Source organism: Sorex araneus, chromosome 5 (genome assembly GCF_027595985.1).
Source record: "Sorex araneus isolate mSorAra2 chromosome 5, mSorAra2.pri, whole genome shotgun sequence".
NCBI classification, from domain to species: domain Eukaryota; kingdom Metazoa; phylum Chordata; class Mammalia; order Eulipotyphla; family Soricidae; genus Sorex; species Sorex araneus.
The window spans coordinates 75252919-75273134 of NC_073306.1; the positions used below are offsets into that span (position 1 = coordinate 75252919).

At 43.5% G+C, this 20216-nt stretch overlaps 1 non-coding gene across 1 annotated transcript; it reads right to left on the bottom strand.

The window, feature by feature from the left end:
• Window positions 1–12349: 12349 nt before the first annotated feature.
• LOC129405337 (small nucleolar RNA SNORA72) lies at window positions 12350–12483 on the bottom strand. The gene has a single exon (XR_008630503.1). It is a non-coding gene; the product is annotated as a small nucleolar RNA SNORA72 (small nucleolar RNA).
• Window positions 12484–20216: the final 7733 nt, after the last annotated feature.

Sequence of the window (20216 nt, forward strand, 5' to 3'; positions counted from 1 at the left end):
AGTCTTGCATGTTTGATGCCTTGGATTCAATCCCCAAAATCACAAAAAATTAATAAAATAAAACTAAGAATTTCCAGGATATATCATATATTAGACCAAAAAAAATGTTTTAACAAATTCAAGAAGATTGAAATCACATTGACTATCTTTTCTGAGTACAATGAAATATAACTAGAATCCAATAGTAGAAGAAAAGCTGAAAATCTATAAATATGTAGAAATAGAACAGTGTATATTATTTGGGGTTTGGTTTTGTTTGGGGCCACACTTGGTGATGCTCAAGGGATTATTTAACAACAGGGATTGAACCCCAAGCCACCCATAATCAAAGCATGTGCTCCATTCCATTGAGTACAGAACCAAACACACACACACACACACACACACACACAGAGCCCTAGATTTCTCTTCTCTCTTCTGTCTTCTCTCTCTCTCTCTTATTCTCTCTCTCTCCCTCCTTCCCTCCTACCCTCCCTCCCTTCCTCTCTGTCTCCCTCTCTCTCTCTTCCTCTCTCTCGTTATAATCAGTAGGGTCTGGCCAGGTCAGCTGACCAACCCCTACTCCTGGACCTGCAGGAATCTGCTGGAGAGGGTGAGACAGGGTAGGTAGTGTTATGGGGGCGTCTGGACACTTAAGGTGTCTTTCTGAGACATGAGAATAAAGGCCTCAGCACCTCAGTAAATGAGCTTTATATGCTAAGATCTTACCTCTCGACTTGAGGATAAGGGCTGCAAGGCAGCTCTGTCCCAAATACCAATTTAAAGATTACAGATTCCCAGCTGCAATCTGTGCTGAACACTCTGCTCTCTCCATACATACTGGGGTTTGTAGAGTGAACAGTTTCTCAGAAACTTCTTTTTCCCTTATGGGCATGAGATGACTGATAAAAGTGCTGAGTTCCACCTGGGGTGATTACCAAGTACAGAGCAGGGAGTAGCCTCCAGCATGCCAGTTGTGACAAAATTTAGGTAGCTTCAATAGTGTTAAAGTATGTGGTAATTATAAGTATGTGGTACTTATTTTATTGTATAAAATTACTATGTACCCTCACCACATGGTCCACCACTATCCCTGTGTCATCTCTAATAATTTACATATCACATGTATGTATGTATATATATATATATTTTTTTTTAAATTTTAAACGCCATGGTTTACAAAGTTGTTGCATATAGACCAGGTTTCAAATTCTTCTGGATGTTTACCCAGTAGTTGGGGTGCTGGATAATCTGATAATTCTATTTTTAATTTTTGAGGAAGTTCCACACTCTTTTCCATAATGATTTGTTTGCCATTCCAACAATAAGAGTTACAAGGTTTGAGGAAGTTTCATACTCTTTTCCACAGTGATGACTTTATCATTCCAAAAACAAGGGTTCCAGTTTGTCTATGTCCCCACCACTACTTGTTAGCGTGTGTTTATACATATACATATACATATACATATACATATACATATACATATACATATACATATACATGATACTGAGAGTTTCCTGCCCACATGGGAAAGAGCCTGGCAAGCTCCCTGTGGCATATTCATATGCCAAATACAGCAATAATGATGGGTCTCATTCCCCTGACCCTGAAGAGCCTTTAATGTGGCACCATTGGGAAGGACGAGTAAAGAGAGGCTGCTAAAATCTCAGGGATAGGATGAATGGAGACATTACTGGGCCCGCTTGAGCAAATCGATGATCAACGGGATGACAGTGATACAGTGATACAGTGATATACATATATATATAGCTAAGGATCACCCTTACAGGTATGAAGTGTTAGTATTATCTTTTGGTTTTGATTTGTATTTCCCTGATGATTAATGATGTTCAGTATACATGTTATCCACGTGTACATTTTCTTTGGAAAAATATTTCCAAAGTCATGTATGTGTGTGTATTTTTTCTAACTACAAATGTTTTTATTTCGGGAAGGGTACATGAGTACTGTATGTGTAGGGTCTTAGAATGCACAGATATGTCATGATTTCCTTAATGAAAGTGATAAAGTTGGGAAGAGTGGTCCGGAAAGCAGAGGTTGGAGAGGAGAGCGAAGAAAGTGATGTCTTGCAGAAGACAGTGGAGGGTTGCTGAGGGCAAAGAGCAAGGTAGGTTAAAGTGCTGGGGACAGACCCCAGGTCTCCTGTGTGCAAATCATGCAGTCAGGCTCACTGAACTATCACTGACCCAGCACTTCCATGTACTGCCAAACTATTTGAAATAGCAAAGAGGTGGAAGCATCCCAAATATCCAAGAAAATGCAATCTACATAGCAATGAAATCTTATTCTGCCTTCACGAGGAAGAAAATTCTGGGGTCTGGAGAAGGCTTGGCAGCAAAACCTCCTAACTTGTGAGTCTGGGGACAGGGAGATCAAGGGTTCAGTCCCGGGTACCACACTGCAACTAATGGTCTAAGCACCCCAACCTGGCGACCTCTGGACATCACCACAACAAAAGGGAAAGGAAGGGACATATTTCTTAAGGAAGATATTGTGCATGGTGCAGCATGAATTACACTTGCAGACATTTTTCTGGGTAAAGTGATCTGCTGCTGAAGATGAGATCACATATAGCTCTGCTTACACATGGAAATCAGTAATAAAGTCCTACCGCCAGAAGGAATACTGGTTGCGAGGGGCTGGAGGGAGGGTAAAGGGGCAGATGTTCTTTGGCAGATAGAGAGTTCAGTCTTAAGGGATGAATACATTTGAAAGATTCATTGCAAACAATGTGTGTGTTATTAATCCCACTTGACTATATATTGGGATGTGGCTCGGGATGATAAATTTTTGTTGTGATTATTTTACCACGATGAAAAGTAATATTGCACAAAATGATGTGGACTTTCCTTTAAGCCACATCACAGACTTCTGGTGTCACTTTGCTCTGATCTTGGTGATTCATTGGCTATCTTGTTTGATAACCAAGTGAGTTAATGCTTACGAACAACAGCACAGCAGCAGCCAAACATTCTATAAGGCCAGCAGTTACAACGCTGATGACTGTTTGGAAGGATCTTCCCTGAGTAAAGTTCCTGATTTCTTTCTCTTTATGACAGTGATAAAGGCCTCTTGGCAGGCCTTGCCCATAATCTTGCAACTGGACTCTTAGTCCGTAGGTTTCAGCCTTCTCAAATCTTCACAGAGACTCTGGGTCATTCTGGTAACAAGATGACAGAATATTCCCAGAATCACCATCTCCGTTATCTTTCGAGTTAGTCTGACCATGTCCCTGAGGGAATCCCTGGTCTGGCACAGGCTCTCAGTTACCTGGATGCTGACTACATGTTTATCCGAAGCAATCCATCTCCTTAGCCGTCTGCATTTACAATCAAAGGCTTCACTGGGGCTGGAAGAGAAAATGCCTTCATTCCCTCATTCAGCAAACATATATCAAGAACCAGCTGGGCGCTCGTTCTCCAAAAAAATAAAAGAGCATCTAGTCTAGTGAGGGTGACAGATGTCTAACCGGGCTCTTCCCAGATGTCTAACCGGGCTCTTCCCTAGAGCGTAAGTCCTGAAGCAGCACTTTGTGCCAGAGACTGGGGCTTGGGGGGAGGGTTGGCGTGGGTCAGGGGGTGGGGGGTGGGGGCACAAAAGGGCTCTTATCAAGATGCATCAGACACCTGTGCTAGTCTGGCACAGTGTTAGCCCTTGTGGCACCTCTTCTTTTTCTGTTCTTTAGTTTGCAACACTGCAGACTGAACCCAGGACCTCGCTGAGCTGCATCCTCAGCCCTCTGGGGGCTCTTTCTACCCCCCATTTAACTGGATAGCCCTGACCAAGGAACAGCAAGAGACAACGAAGTAGATGAGCAGGGAAATTGCTCAAAGGGCAGGACTGCATGATCTGCATGTGTGAGACCCCGTCCTTTCCCCTGTTGCCAGTCCTTACTACATATCTGCACCCCAGCACCGCTGAAACCAAACAGCGTTGCATCACTTCAGAGCATGGAGGTGTTCGAGTTGAGCAGTACCAAAAGTCACCTCTGGATCCCCAGAGCACAGCTTGAGGGTTGCAAAGGGAGCATTGCCCTCCCTGTCCCCACAAAAAAAAATGCTTCTCAACAAGGTGGAGAAGTGAATGTAGGTGCCACAAGCAAGTGGCAGGGAGGAAGAACACAGTGCCTCAAGTCAGAGCAATACCTCATGACTCAGTTCATGAGGTCACTCTGGGTTTGTTTTATTTCCTAAGGTGAGATGCTAACGGTGCCCTCCAGTGACTGAGAGTTTATGTGTGGTACTATGATCAAGGTAGCTCACTGCCAATGGCAACTGAGCTGTTTCTATTATTTCTGTCTAGGCCTAGCTGTTCACCTGAGTTGCAGTAATTTAAAATAATAAGGCTCTGGCTCCTTAGAAAATGCAGAAAACAGGATCAGAGGGCTGTAGCAGCGATAGTACAGCAGGGAGGGTGTTTGCCTTGCATGCGACTGACCCGAGTTTCATCCCCCTGGCACCTCAGATGGTCCCCCGAGCCAGCCAGGAATGATCCCTGAGTGCAGAGCCATGAGTAAGCCCTGAGCATCACTAGATGTGGTTCAAAAGACAAAACAAATAATTAACTTAACTTAATGCCAGGACCCAGCACCTACAGAGAGAACCGTGGCCCCCTCCCTCCCAAGAAGCAGAACAGATTATTTCTCCTCTCTGCCTCATGCATCATTAGAGTCTTTCTAAACCTTAACCCCTGTGGTCAAAGACAAAGTGCTCTACCCTGACGCAGATCCCTAAGCTTAGCTTAATGGCTTTATCTTTTTCTGGAGCTCTTATTTTCAAAAATATCCCTACCGCATGCCTTTCTGCTTCTGTCCACATTTCCTTGGGGTACTAACATTTTGCTCTGTCAAATTTTTCTTAAGATAAGTAGATATGCCGTAGAAACTGGACCTCTTGTAGTTATTTAATCATTCTGGTAATGAGATTTGATCAGAAAGAACTTGCCAGGCCATATTTTAAAATCAAGTCATAAATGTGAGGAGACACTTAAAATGATGGCAAGTCTCTCTTTGCCTAGATAGTGCTCCCGCGCTTTAGAAATATTACCGGAAATTTTGATAACTTGGACTTCATTAAAAATTTTTAGATACTGTTGAAAGAATGAAAAGAACAGGCAAAGATAGGAAATATTTGCATAGTGTGTGATAAAGGACTTATATCCAGAATATTTAAGTACTTTCAAAGCTCATAATAAGAAAACAGACCCATTTTTAAAATGGACAAGAGTGAACCAGAGACATTGTACAAGAGTTAGGCAATTGCCTTGCAGACGCTTGGTTTGATCCCTAGAACCCCTGACAGTCCCCTGAGCACTGCCAAGAATAACCCTGAGCACTGCTGGCATGGCCCAACATCTCAAAAGATCTGAATCCATACTTCACCAAAAATACATTCAAATGACAATCCCAAGAAAAGATACTTATTGTCATAAGATATTAAGAAAATGAGAATTGAAACTGCAGTATAATAGTGTAAGTGCATCTATTATAAAGCTAATTCTTTAAACATCAATTTTAAGTGAGGGTTTGGAAGAACTCGAACCCTTATACATTATTGGTGGGCTCATAAGATAGTTCAACATCAGAAAGAAATTTGGCTGTTTCTTTACTAGTTCAATACGCCACACCATATGACACAGCCCCTTCAATTGAAGTATTTATACAAAAGACATAAAGGCACAAGTTCATACCAAAAGTTGTGTACACATGTTCGTCGAAGCTTTACTATTAATCATCCAGAACTGGAAAAAATTCAAATGTCCATCAGTAGGTAAACAGGCAGATGATAGCATATTGCAAAAGTAGAATACCACCTAACAATGAAAAGAATTTTCCACGGATAGATGTATCCCCCAAACATGGATCAGCTCAATGACAGCCGCCAGACATAAAAAGCGTATATGATGTACGACTGCACTCACATAAGACTCTCGGAAATCCAAACTAATCTTCAGTGACAGAAAACAGATGTGGTCGCCCGGGGCTGGGTAAGGGGGAGAGTGGATAGAACAGGCCTTGGAAAGGAAGGGATACCAAGAGACAGGAAGAAGCTTTGCAAGGTGATGGTCCTGACTGTGGCAGTGAATTTACACAAGTATGTTCATGTATCAAAACATATCAGAGGGACACTGTAATCATTCACGGTTCAATGTATGTCAACTATGCTTCAACAAAACTGTTTTATAGAAATAAAAAGTGAGGCTGGAGTGGTAGTACCGCAGGTAGGGAGTTTGCCTCTCACGCTTCTGACCCGGGTTCTATTCCCAGCATCCCATGTGGTTCCCCGAGCACTGCCAGGAGTACTTCCTGAGTGCAGAGCCAGGAGTAACCCCTGAGTATTGCCAGGTGTGACCCCCAAAAAAGCAAAATAAAAATAAAATAATAATAATAATAATAATAATAATAATAATAATAATAATGATAAGTAACCGAGGACTAAAACGATTTCTATTGAAAACTGGGCTTCACTGTGAATTCTCTCACACTCAACCTTTGTTCTCATGGATAATTTACTATGCATCAGAAGTAGAAATCACCCCCTGGCATTTTTTTCTCTTCTCATATTACTGGTATCGCCTCAGTAGTTAGTAGCCAGAGTTCTGAGGATCCACTCCCACCCACAGAATACATCTCAACAGCTGCCAGTGGGCGGAGGCCATCCAGGGCTCTCTGCAACTGCTCCGACAGCTGAGTGAGGGAAGTTGGGGGTGGGGAGAGTGGCTCACACCTGCCACAGGATGCCTGACCCAAATCCAGTCCCTGACATGGCATGAGGTCGCCATGATTAATGCAACATAATAAGGAGGTAATTCACCCCGTCACTGGGGGAATGGGAGATTACTGAAATAGCATTATAGATCAACATCTTTATGTACTACACTATATTCACTACAAGGCTACTTCCATCCTTTATCGTACAATTGACCTCTTTTACTCAAGTTCCCACCCCAACCCCCCTTCCCTTTTGATGGCATTTCAGCCCGGTCTCTCTTTCTCTCTCTCCTATTGACCTCCTAAACTTCATAACCTTTGAGGGAGACTGTTCTATTTATCTGTCTGCCTCTGTCTGCAGCTTACTTACAGACAAGGGCTGGTGAGTAAGTCCTTCCTTACTTCCTTAAGGCCAGAGAAAGAGGATCTTTGACCCCTGTTTCTAAGCACAGTAAACAAAGGCCTTCTTGGCTGCCAGTAAACTCAAAGTGCTCATTAAGCAAGAAGTGTTCTGGCCGTGGTTGGAATGACATCATGCTTCCTACTGGAATCCAACTACAGATAAAAATCAGGTCATTCCGTTTACAAAGAGAGAATGAGCCCTTCTGCTACCAGCATCAGGGTTGCTAGTTTCGCCGAGATCAAGGAAGAAAAGACCCTATTGGAACTCCAACTTTGAGAAGGCCCCTTAAACTACCTATCCTGAATTCCTGATACTCTGGAAGGTTTTCCACTCCAGATCACCGAGTGTCAGAGAGCACTTATCTTCTCCGGGTTTTCAAACCGAGCATTTAACTTAGAGTTGCAGTGGGCAAGCAGGTCTGACTAGCTGGTAACAAGATGACCCTTCAGAGTTCTAACACAACTAGTAAATGGAAGAAACGGATTGTCTTCCTTTTTGGCACCAGTGCATACAATTTGGCATGGGGAAAGACTTTTTAAAGAAGCCCATTCAGCATCTTTTAATATAAAACAAAACAAAACAAAACAAAAGTACTATTTTCGGAGGGTGTTGATCTATATTCCATGGGAATTCGCAAGATGAGAGGCATAAACGGGGAAACATTATGGGCTAGTTACAACAATAGCCAGATATATACATACATACATATATATATATTTAAATCTAAACTAAATCTGGTATAAAGAATCTTTTTCCAAATATCCTTTGCCACTTAGGAAAATCTGTAAACAACACCTCAACCCAGTGTTCAGACTAAAATTTACAGATGATTTTACCCAAACTAGTAGTCTACTTAATAAAAATAAAAGATAAAACCCCTACAAGATGAAAATTTTTAAATAGTCTATTATATTTTCCCAAAAGGGGAGAGAGAGAGAGAGAGAGAGAGAGAGAGAGAGAGAGAGAGAGAGGAGGGAGAAAGACAGAAAAAGAGAGAGAAGAAAAGTGTCTGCCACAGTAGGGAAAGTGAGTGGTCAGAAGGGACACTGGGGATATCGGTGGTGGGATACATTGTTGAAGGGATGGGTGTTGGAACATTATATAACTGAAACCCAATCATGAACCACCTTGTAACCATGTATCTCATGGTGATTTTTAAAACATATACATTTTTAAAAATTTATAGTCTATTATGCATTCTATACTACACTAAAATGCATTATGAGGATACATTCAAAACATATTTGGCTGCGGATAAGTAGAATAAATTGTACGTATGTATGCATTCATTTATTAATTGTATATGTATTTATTTACTGCCGTGGCCGTACTCAGAGTCTTCTCCTAACTTAATGCTCAGTGGTCACTCTTGGCAGTGAGCGAGGGACCACAGTGTCAGGGATCAAACCTGGCCTCCTATACACAAAACCTGTGTTCAGTCTGTTGAGCAATCTCTCTGGCCCAAAAATATTATTTTTAAACATACTATGAGCACATGCATCTCATAATTTACTGATTTAGCAATAAGACTTTTATATTCACTACCCTGCACATTACTTACAGAAGACCTTAACATTCTCCAGTGGTCTAGCACTTATTAAAAAGAACAACAGACAGTGTTGCTGTAGAGAAAAGGGGACCCTCATTCACTATTCGTGGGAAAGTGTTGACTGGCTCAGCCTTTTGGAAAGACAATACAAATACTCCTCAAAAAATTGGGAACTGAGTTTTGGAAGACAATATGAATATTCCTCAAAATCTAGGAATTGGACCAGCAATTCCACTCCTGGAAATATACCCCAAGTGCCCAAAAATATAATGCAGAAAAGATATCTGTCCTCCTATGTCCACTGTAGCACTATTCACAATAGCAAAAATCTGGAAACACTCAAGTGCCCTAGAACAGATGATTGGATAAATAACACTGTAGAACTGTCGTCCTGTTGTTCATCAATTTGCTCGAGTGGGCACCAGTAACACCTCCATTGTGAAACTTGTTGTTACTGTTTTTGGCATATCAAATATGCCATGGGTAGCTTGCTAGGCTCTGCAGTGCAGGCAGGATACTCTCGGTAGCTTGCCGGGCTCTCTGAGAGGGACTGAGGAATCGAACCCGGATCGGCTGCGCGCAAGGCAAACGCCCTACCTGCTGTGCTAGAATGCACAGTAGAATACCACTCGATCATAAAAAAGACCAAGTCATGCAGTTTGCTGCTACATGTATGGAACCGAAGACTATCATGTTGAATGAAATGAGGGAGAGGGAGAGGGACAGACACAAAATGATCTCACTCATATGCTGAGTAAAAAAACACATAGAAGAGTGTTGGGGTCTTCTCCAGGCTCTGTTCAGCATGCTCACTCGTCCGGCAAGGGGCTGCAGCTCAAGGTCCTGAGGACAGGGCCGAGCTTCCCTCCAGCGAAGGGGAGGGGTCCGAAGGAAAGGAGCAAATCTTGCCACCGCCTCCTCCAAGGAAAGAGAAAAAAAGCACATGAGCATGGTGGGGGTCTGGGGAAGCAGAATCCACTTTATTGAGAGACATCAAGCCTTTATATAGTTGAGGAGGGTGGTGGGAGTATGCAACTGATCAGTACACGGGATGATCAGAACAAACATGTTTTCTATAGATAGGATCACACCTTCACTGCACATTTGCCAGAAACCTCCTGTCCCCAGATAACATTGAACTGTGATATGCATTGCAGCAGCCTTCCCTACAAAGTGGACCAAAAGGTGTTACTCTCCCAACCATCTGCCTGCTGAACCCAGGGATTAGGGTTACACTTCAAAGCGGACCTGAAAGGGTTTTTTTCCCAACAGGAGAGGAATAAGTCATGCCCAAGGACAACGGAAACAAAGAGCAGGAGAACTGGTCCTTAATAGGAAGCTTGCCAGCTGGGAGGGCAGGAGGGGTTGGGGTAGGTCAGGGAAGGGACAATGGCAGAGGGAAGGGATCACTCTGGTTCCAGGACAAGGTGTCGAATGGAAGTGAAGTGATATGCACGATATACTGTCAGTAACAGTATTGGAAACCACAGTGCCTAAGAAGGAAAACAAACAAACAAAAAAAGCACCTGCTCCTGCCACAGAGGCAGGCTAAGGGTTGGGAGAGAAACCAGGACATGGGTGGGGGACGTGGACACTGGTGTAAAGATTGGTGTTGGAACACCGTATGCCTGAAGTTAAATCATAAATAGCTTTATGAAGTTAATAATTAGTTAATTTCATAAATAGTTAACTTTGAAATCCATGATGATTCAATAAAATATTACGGGGCTGGAGCGATAGCACAGCGGGTAGGGCATTTGCCTTGCACACGGCCGACCCAGGTTCGATTCCCAGCATCCCATATTGTCCTCTGAGCACCACCAGGGGTGATTCCTGAATGCAGAGCCAGGAGTAACCCCTGTGCATCACCGGGTGTGACCCAAAAAGCAAAAAGTGAAAAGAAATTCTCCAGCTGTTCAGTATAATGGCTCTAAATGTGGAAATAAGTTTAGAGGGTATTGGGTGGGGCCAGAGTGATAGTTCAGGAAGGGGAGGGCATTTGTCTGGCATGTGGCCAACCCAGGCTCCATCTGCAGCGTCCCATATGGTCTCCTGAGCACTGCCAGGAGTAGTTCCTAAGTGCAGAGTAAGTAGTAACCCCTGAGCATCACTGAGTGTGACCCAAAAGCCAAAAAAAGAGAGGGTATTGGGTGACTTTTTAAAAAATCATTTTAGGGCTGGAGTGATAGCACAACAAGTAGGGTGTTTGCCTTGCATACTGCCGATCCAGGTTTGATTCCCCTGCCTCTCTTGGAGAGCCTGACCAGCTACCGAGAGTATCTCACCCGCACCACAGAGCCTGGCAAGCTACCTGGGGTGTATTCGATATGCCAAAATGGTAACAACAAGTCTCATAATGGAGACATTACTGGTGCCCGCTCAAGCAAACCCGATGAACAGGACAACAATGCTACAGTGCTACAGGGCATTTTCCAGTAAGTTTGTTTGGTGATAACATTATCTGAGTTACTATTGCCAGTGGATTAAGGGTTCAGACCTATATACAACTATAAAGTCAGAGTTTTTCTCTGTACAAAACTGATGTTGGTGCCAGGGAGATGGTTCAAAGGGCTGGAGCACATGCTTTGCATGTGGGGAGCCCAGGTTTGATCCCCAACACCACATAGTCCTCTGAGCACCACACCAGGAGTAACCCTCAGTAACACTGAGTGTGGCAAAAAAAAAAAAAAACACCACTGAATCAGTGGCTCTCTGGCAGTACACCAAGTTAGGAACAGCCCCCAAGCACTGGCTGTTATAGTCCCCAAACCAAAATTACGAGAACCTGCTATAGTGATACTTATTCCTCTAAGTATTCGTATAGCTCAAAGGTATTTTTACTCCTAATTTAGCGATGCAGGCCTTCACCCATTCAAGGCATGTGCCTCACAGCCCCGTTCTAATTTAGCAATCTTATGTGACCATTCCTTTTTCTACTTCCTGCATACATTGAATCGACTTTGTTATTCTGTCAGCTCCCTCACAAAACCTTATCTTATGCTCTCTATTGCTTGAGAATTGTCTTAACAATTTGAAGTTCTCTTAACAATTTGAAATCTATGCTAAGCAATACATCCAGTACTGAACAGAATTTGAAATAGAAGTGATCTCATTTTTTAACAAATGGACATATCACAGTTTGGGTTCCCAGAAGTAAACTTAGACAGCCAAGGATTGTAATACAGAAGCTTATTTGGGAGGTGCAGGGATGACCGGAAAGGAATAAAGGAGGCAACACAGAAAAACAGAGAAAAAGGGTTTCAGAACAGGCCACCCTAAGCACGCCACTTTGTGATAATCTCTGTGTGTGATTTTTAGTTAAAGAGAATCAGGACTGTGTAGTCTTAGGAGATGCCAGTTTTTTTTTACTTCATAAAAGAAAGCGTGAGTTCCCTCACTGGTGGGGGAAATCTAAATGTATAAAGGAAATTTCCATTAGAAAAGGTTCTTAGGTCAGAAAAAGAGCTACTACCAGAGAAAACTTTTTTCACCTGAGAGTTACCTGCACAGTAAGAAAATCTTTACTTGTCATACATTTTTCCCCTCTCACTTTGCCACACCCCTATTCAGTTTTTTAGCTCAGGATAAAGCTCAATGTTCTGGCCCCCTGGAAAACTCCCATGCAAGCATATGTAATGCATTTTTTTCCTTCTTCTTAATCTATGTCAGTCAGTTGTTACTGTTTTGATTTATCACCAGGTCTTCTAAAACTAGACCTAGGTGGGTAAAGAAGAAGGTCTGGGGAAACACACGTGGTCTTTTTATAGTGAATGTTTAATCTGTCCTGATTACTACAAAATCAGACGTGACAATATTCTCATATCTTATATCAGTTTAAATTCTCCAGCACATCTTGATTACTAAGTGACAACTTTTCTCCATCTCTAAAAACATTCAGAAACTTCTCCTGAAAAGCTAAAGAAATTCTGGTAGTTGAAAATCTGGCAAGGGCTGAAATAACAGGGGCCTAGCAATGGAGCTAGGATCTGGAGAACAATTTATTTTTATTTTTTAAAAGTCTTCCAACTTATTAGGAAATAATGTCATCCTCAAGGTTATAAAGTATAAGTTAAAAGCACCAACTTCCTCCTAACACAAAGGAGCACTTTATTTTTCTATGGCAAAAATCCTGATTGGAATCTTCTCATCAAAGAAATTTTGTTCAAAATTAGTCAAATTCATAGTTTTTACAGCACAATTCTGCTGATTTGGTAAAAGAAGCATCTATTTCCAGACTGCTGAGGATTCTCATGTAGCACATTTGCCATCAGAAATAAATTTAACTGAATAAGATACTAAATGATTTTTTTTGAAACCTGAATGGAAATTTCCAGTCACATACTTCATTTCAGATTCTTAAAAGTTATATTAAACTTTTCATAATTAAACAAAGACCTCTTTACAATGTGTTATCCTAAATTACTCTTCTAAATTATTTATTTGGTATGCCTTAAAAAATAAGAATGAAGGAATATTGGTATCTTAGTAGTTGACATAGTGTGGTAACTTTGTCTTTCTAAGACATATAAACATTTACACTTTGTTTTTAAAATAGAAAACTTTATTATAGAGCATCATTTATAATTTAAAATGTGATTAATAAATAACTTTTAAGACAAGTTAATAGCATTATCTTAAAAGAAGACTTAGAGGGACTGGAGTGATAGCACAGCGGGTAGGGTGTTTGCCTTGCACGCGGCCGACCCAGGTTCAATTCCCAGCATCCCATATGGTTCCCTGAGCGCCGCCAGGAGTGATTCCTGAGTTCAGAGCCAGGAGTCAGCCCTGAGCATCGCTGGGTGTGACCCAAAAAGCCAAAAAGCCAAAAAAAAAAAAAAAAAGACTTACAGGAGCTGCAGTGAAGGTACGTAGGTAGGGCACTTTCCTGGCAAGTGGCTGACCCGGGTTTAACCCCTGGCATCTCATATAGTTCCCCAAGCTCCAAGAGGAGGGTTTCCTGAGTGCAGAGCCACAAATAGTCCCTGAGCATCGCTGGGTATTGATCCAAAACAACCCTCCCTCCCCTAAACACACACACACCTACACACACACACACACACACACACACACACGATTTAGAGATAGAAAAAAAATACAGGTGTGCAGGATGCTGCAACAATCCAAGGAGTAGTAGTAGCACTGGGGGCACATTCTATTTGTTCTCTTCAATAAGATTTTTGGGGAAGGGGTGCTGAACAATTATTTTTCTGAAAAGGAGTCAATGAGGGGCTGGAAGGATAGCACAGCAGGTAGGGATCTTGCACACAGCTGACCCAGGCTCATCCCAGTGCCCTATATAGTCCCCAGAGCCCACCAGCAGTGATTTATGAGCACAGAACCAGGAATAAGCCCTTAGCAACTTCTGGTGTGGCACAAAAACAAACAAAAAAAAAGTCAGCAAGCCAAATAAGTTTGGAGACCTGTGATATGGTTCAAAGACCATTCATCGAATACATCACTGGAAAATAAAACTTCTTGACAATTCTTTCCAAATTACAAGGGCAAACACATTATTCCATCCTGTCCTACTCTCCTTACACTTAAAAACCCTCAACATATGAATACACATATACACACACATAAACTCCAGTCCTGGAACAGAGCTAATACCAGTTATGGAGTTATGGCACTTGCCTTGCATGGAGCAGACCCCAGTTCAATCCCTGAAACTGTGTATGATCCCTGAGTACCACCAACGGTCAGTCGTGAGCATAGAGCAGCAATAAACCTAAGCATAGCCAGCCCTCAACTCTCCCCTTCACCCTCCACCTCCCACCACACACACATACACACACACACACACACACACACAAACACACACATACACACAAACATGATCCAGCCCTTTCCTCCCAAGCCTCACAGAGACTCCTGGAAAATAATTTTTGCCAAAGAGACCAAAGGAGAAGGCGTTTTATACCATCCATCCTCCTCCCCAATCTCTTCCTCCTCTGTACGAGGCCCACACAGTAACTCCTCTCTGTTCGGAGTTACAAAGCTAAAATTCAAAGGCTGCAGACACTCACAAATGATGATGGGCAAAAGCCCTTTGATCCATCTTTCTGTGGTGCCTACTTGCAGTCAGAATTTACCGCCTCTTCCTCTCTTATAGGACCATTGATTACAAAAACCAAAGGATATATCTGAAGCAGAGGTAGCGGTTTCAGTGTATCTCACTTCTGTGATGCTATCATTCAACAAACGTCTTAATACAAATCAGGCACTGTACTAATGTTGATCTTAAGATCAACACAACTTTTTCCTGCCTTTTCACTACTGATACCTCATGCCAGCTCCCATCACTCACTCACCTAATTACGGGTCTTGCCCATTCCCAATACATTCTCCTACCATTGCAAGAATTCGTTTTCCAACAAGAACATTTGATGGTGTCCCTCTGTTCTCTTTGAAAATCTCCAATGCTTTCCCTCCACACTCAGTAAAAATCCAAACACATGTAAGATGTAGATGACTCTATAATCTAACATCTCCCTATTTTTTCAGGTTTATCTTTTGCCACTGGACTCCCTGAAATTCTCTGGACATGCCAGGTTTTTCCTGTTTTAGGAAAACCCTTATTCCTTCTACACCATCTCCTTCCCATCTCCTCCTTCCCACCATCTTCTTCTCCTTCCTTCTCTTTATCTCCTTCCTTCTCCTTCATCAGAATCCTACCCTAGCCAGGACAGCCTCTCAGAAGCCTCTCTAGCTCAGACTGGGTTAGATTTCTGTAATCTAACTGGTTAGATTACTGTAATTCAAACATTCATAGCATCTAATCAGCACATGGGCCTTGCTTTCTTCTCTAAGAACTGACATCCTTGTGCCCACATCCCCATACTCCATAAATTTAAGTCAGTGGCTCCTAAAAGCTCTGTTTTCACCAATTAGACTGGGATTGAACCCATGGATCAATAAAATTCTTTCCCAGGAATTTGGAGTAAGAACTAGAGAGTCACACAGAGCCTTTCGATAAGTCATAAACATATCAACTCAGGAGCACTTCGAGGACTGGTCTGATATTTCAGTGGGATGATTAAGCGGAGGCTAGTCTGTGGAGAGAAAAAAGATACATGCAGACTCTGTGCCAAGAAAAAGTTCTTTAGGGGCTCACAAAGGTTTCCTGAACCTTGTTTCCAGAAGCATTCTACCAATATTTCTACGTTCTTATATAACCTCTTTTGTTTCAGAAAGAAATTATTTCAGTTTTGTTCCTTATAACCAGCATGTGTTAATGAATCCAAAACAAAAACAAAGAAAAAAAGTGAATTCTTGAGCTGGCAAGATTGTACAGGTAGTAAGGCTTCTGCCTTGCACAAGACTAACACAGTTTCAATCTCAGCACCACATTGGTCCCCCGCCTCCCCCTCAAACCATCCAGAGTGATCCCTGAGCAGAGAGCCAGGAGTAAAACCTAAACATCACCAAGTGTGTCCCCACCACCAGCAGGAAAGAATGGTCTGACCTCAGATAAGGGTTGACAAACTCAGCAAAGTCACTAAGGACTTGTCTTTCCTTCCCATGTCTGCCTTAGGACATGGGAAGAAATTCTTTTGCTTTTGCTTTTTTTTTCTCTAATCAACACTCTCCACCTGTTTACCCACTCCCATCCTTCTTCCCCTCTGGTAACCAACATTCTCAGCCTACTCTCTTGTTTGGTTGTTTTCTTTGTTCATTTACTTCCTTTCTTAATCTTTCCAACATCAGTGAGATCCAAGATACTTGAATTTCTCCACCTGATGTATTACACTCAGTATAATACCCTCAAGGTTCATCCATGTTGTTGCAAAAAGTAGCAAGTCTTCCTCTTATTGCTGTAATTAAGAAATATTTCATGGTGTATACATACCACATCTTCGCTCCTCTCTCATTTTTTGAGGGACATTTAGATAGTTTCCATATCTTAGCTACTGTAAGCAGTGCTGCAATGAGTATAGGGGTGCATATATATCTTGGAATTAGTATTGGTGTATTGTCTGGACAAATACCCAGAAGTGGTGTTGCGGGATCATATGGTAGTTCTATTTTTAATTTATTATTATTATTATTTTGCTTTTTGGGTCACATCCGGTGGTGCTCAGGGGACCATATGGGATGCTGGGGATCGAACACAGGTTGGCTGTGTGCAAGACACATGCCCTACCTCTGTACTATAGCTCCAGCCCCTATTTTTAATTTTTTGAGAAATTACCATACTGCTTTCTATAGTGGCTATATATGGGGCATGGGAGTTGTGTGTATTTGTGTGGTGTGTGGGTATAAGAGAAAGATGAGATCCCTGGTTTAACCCACGTCACCCAGAGGGTGAGCACCTGCAATCATACAGGGAATCCAAACCCAAAGAGGTTCTGAACAGGGAAAGCAAGCTTGGGTCAGCAGCACCTTCCTCCACGGCTGCTCTCCAGACCTCAGGACCCTCAGAATCAGGAGGGAGTCTAATATTTCCCCAGTACCTTTACCCTTTTCTTGGTCAAAAACCACAGGATCCATTCTTTTTTCTAATTAGGGAGGGTGTCATACCCAGCACCTTGGGATGATTTCCAGGAAAGGACAGGGCCTCTCCAAGGCGAAGCACATGCTCCAGTGCTTTGAGCTAGATCCCTGCTCCCCTGCTGAGTTTTGATAATTTGGTTCTCTAGAACACAGGCTGGAGCGATAGCACAGCAGGTAGAGCATATGCCTTGTACGTGGCAGACCCGGGTTCGATTCCTCCATTCCTCTCGGAGAGCCTGACAAGCTACCGAGGGTATCCCGCCCACACAGCAGAACCTGGCAAGCTACCCGTGGCATATTCGATATGCCAAAAACAATAACAACAAGTCTCACAATGGAGATGTTACTGGTGCCCGCTTGAACAAATCAATGAATAACGGGATGACAGTGATACAGTGCTACAGAATATGGTTATCTGGGCTAGGGAGGTGACTCCACGGGCCACACACTCTGGATGCAGGAGACCTGGGAACCACGGCAGCGCCAGCACTGCCCAACCACAGCCCAAAATGGCGTGAAGCACCTCTGCAAACCAAATATATATATATATATCAGCTGGGGAGATAGTGCCGTGGTCAGAAGCACATGAAAAACCTAGGACCAGAGTTCAACCCCCAAGGCCACGTCTCCCCACCCCCAGCACTGGTGTGTATAGCCCTAGGAGCTCCAAGCACGTTGGGGTGACCTTGGGCATCTGGGATCCACAGGTTCCAAGCACTGAACTACCTGCCTAGTAAGCTAAGTATCAACAGGAGTGGCCCCAGCCCAAAGTGAACAGACATTGATGACCCGAATCTATACTTTGGGCGTACATCCACCCCCTCACTGAAGTTCATTTCAAACAAAAGCCTCATCTCTCTTCTCCATAACAGCCTTTCCACAGCTGCACGCAGTTGTTCGTCCCATTTTCGTTCAGCTGTTCCAGGATTTCTACTGCTTCCCCACCTGCTTGCTTGGCTCACAAGCCCTCTGAAGCCTTAACTTTGGGGCACTGGGGCCTCCGGCAAGATGAGTGTCCTCTGTCCTCTCCACAGCTGTGAGGAGGTGGGGAACAAGCTTATGGCCACTGTCGCCAGGCCGGCCCTGAACTGGTGAAAACCTCGTGAAATATGTCAGGGCTGGTAAGTATCAGGCTTTTGGGAATGCATCTGTGGCTAATTTCCCCCCTCAAATTTCTTTTTTTGTTCTCTGGAGGAAAGGAGGGGGTGCATAATCCCAGCTCTCTCTTTAGTTGGTGCCCCGGAACAAACAGAAAAGCCAGTTGTCTCCGAGAGTCTTCTGCGGAAAGAACCCCATCGGTGGATACAAGTCATTTGTGAAGGGCATGAGCGTAAACACTCATTACTTCGGTTCAAAAACCGTCTCGGTCCTCAGTTTGCTTCTTGGAACTATTCCCCTCCCTTTTCTTTGGCTGCAGTCAGAGTAAGACAGAAAAGGGAAAGTGTGTGTGTGTGTGTGTGTGTGTGTGTGTGTGCATGTGCGCGTGCACGTGCGTGTGTGTGCATGTGTGGTGTGCGCATGTGCGTGTGTGTGTGTGTGTGTGTGTATGTGTGTGTGAGCACTCAGGGCCAACCAGGGGAGTAGCACTGCAGGGACAGGACAGCTCTTGAGGGGGTTTGGGACCCGGTGACTTGCCAGTGAGATATGCTGTGTCTGCTGAGCTACATCTGGGTTCCAAAGCAGATAAGAAGGGTGGAGCTGGAGACAACAGAGGAGGTATATTTTGATGGAAAAAACCTCCAGTCCTTTGTTTTTAAAAATTTGAAACAACAGGGCCGGAGCAGTAGTGTAGTGTATATAGTACAGCAATTGTACACATAGGTAACCAGGGTTTGATCCCCGGTATCCCAAATGGTTACTCCAAACCAGACAGGAGTGACTCCTGAGCACAGAGCCAGGAGCAATTCCTAAGCACGACTAGCTGTGGCCCTCAAACAAAAATAAAGAAAATTTGAAACCAGGCTGGAGAGCGTTCAATGGGCTGAGCGCATACTTTGCATGCAGGTTCGATACCCAGCACTGCCAGGAGCAACCCCTGAGCACTCAGCTAGGAGTAGGTCCTGACCACAACTCAACCAATCGATTAAAACTAACTTGAGAGGTTCTAGTTTTAACACTGAGTGCCTAGGAGGCAGGGCTTCTTGAGTGTTCACCATCTGAGAAGCAAGAAATGATGTCTTCTCATCTGGTCAGGAGCATATTTTGCTAACGTGAGACTTTTGAAAGAGACTCAGAAGAATGTTCTTCCAGTTTGCTGATTAGGAGTCAGACACCAAATCACTCTCTCTGTAGAGGCTAGCAGGGTCCTTGTCCTCCAGAAGTGCTACTGCCCATTCTTAGGGCCCCTTCAGGTGATGAGTAGAGCATTGAAGGACTGGAAAGAAAGTACAGAGGTTGAGGCTCTTGCTGTGAACCCCAGTTTGATCCCTGGCACCATATATGTTCTCCTGAGCCCATCCAAAGTCACTCCTGAGCACCACTGGATATGGCCCAGGACCCCCCTGCCAAATATTGCGGCTCTAGGGACAACTAAGTGACAGAAATCCCTGCCTTGTAAGCGAGGCCTATTGCGTCCATGCACCCAGCTTCGCCTTATGATGCTGGTGTCTGCCATGCGCCACTGTAACAGCTAAAGAGCATGAGCCCCACAACCATGAGTGTGACCCAGGTCATCTCAACAGCAACCAAGAGAAGGAAAATGGGGACGTATTTGTAAAAGTGGGGAAAAGAGCGAATGGGTTTGGGGTCTGTTGATGACACCTTTCTCATTAATACATCCTGGCTTTGCTGTGACCCTTTTTCCCAGGGTCTTTGTGCTACATCCTAATATGCTTCTATTTCTCTCTATCCACTGAGTCATGTTTAGCACCTGAACTAAGTGTTCTAATTTTCTCTCCTCACAAAGCCTGAAACGTTCTCTGAAGGGAAGGAGCAGTGTTCCTGGCGCGCCCTCCCAGACCACGACTGGTGACCTCTCCACGCCCTCTGCCTCTTCCACCATGTTGGGGAGGTTTCACCTCATCTTTGTTTCACAGATGAGCCACATTTAAGTTGTTCACCC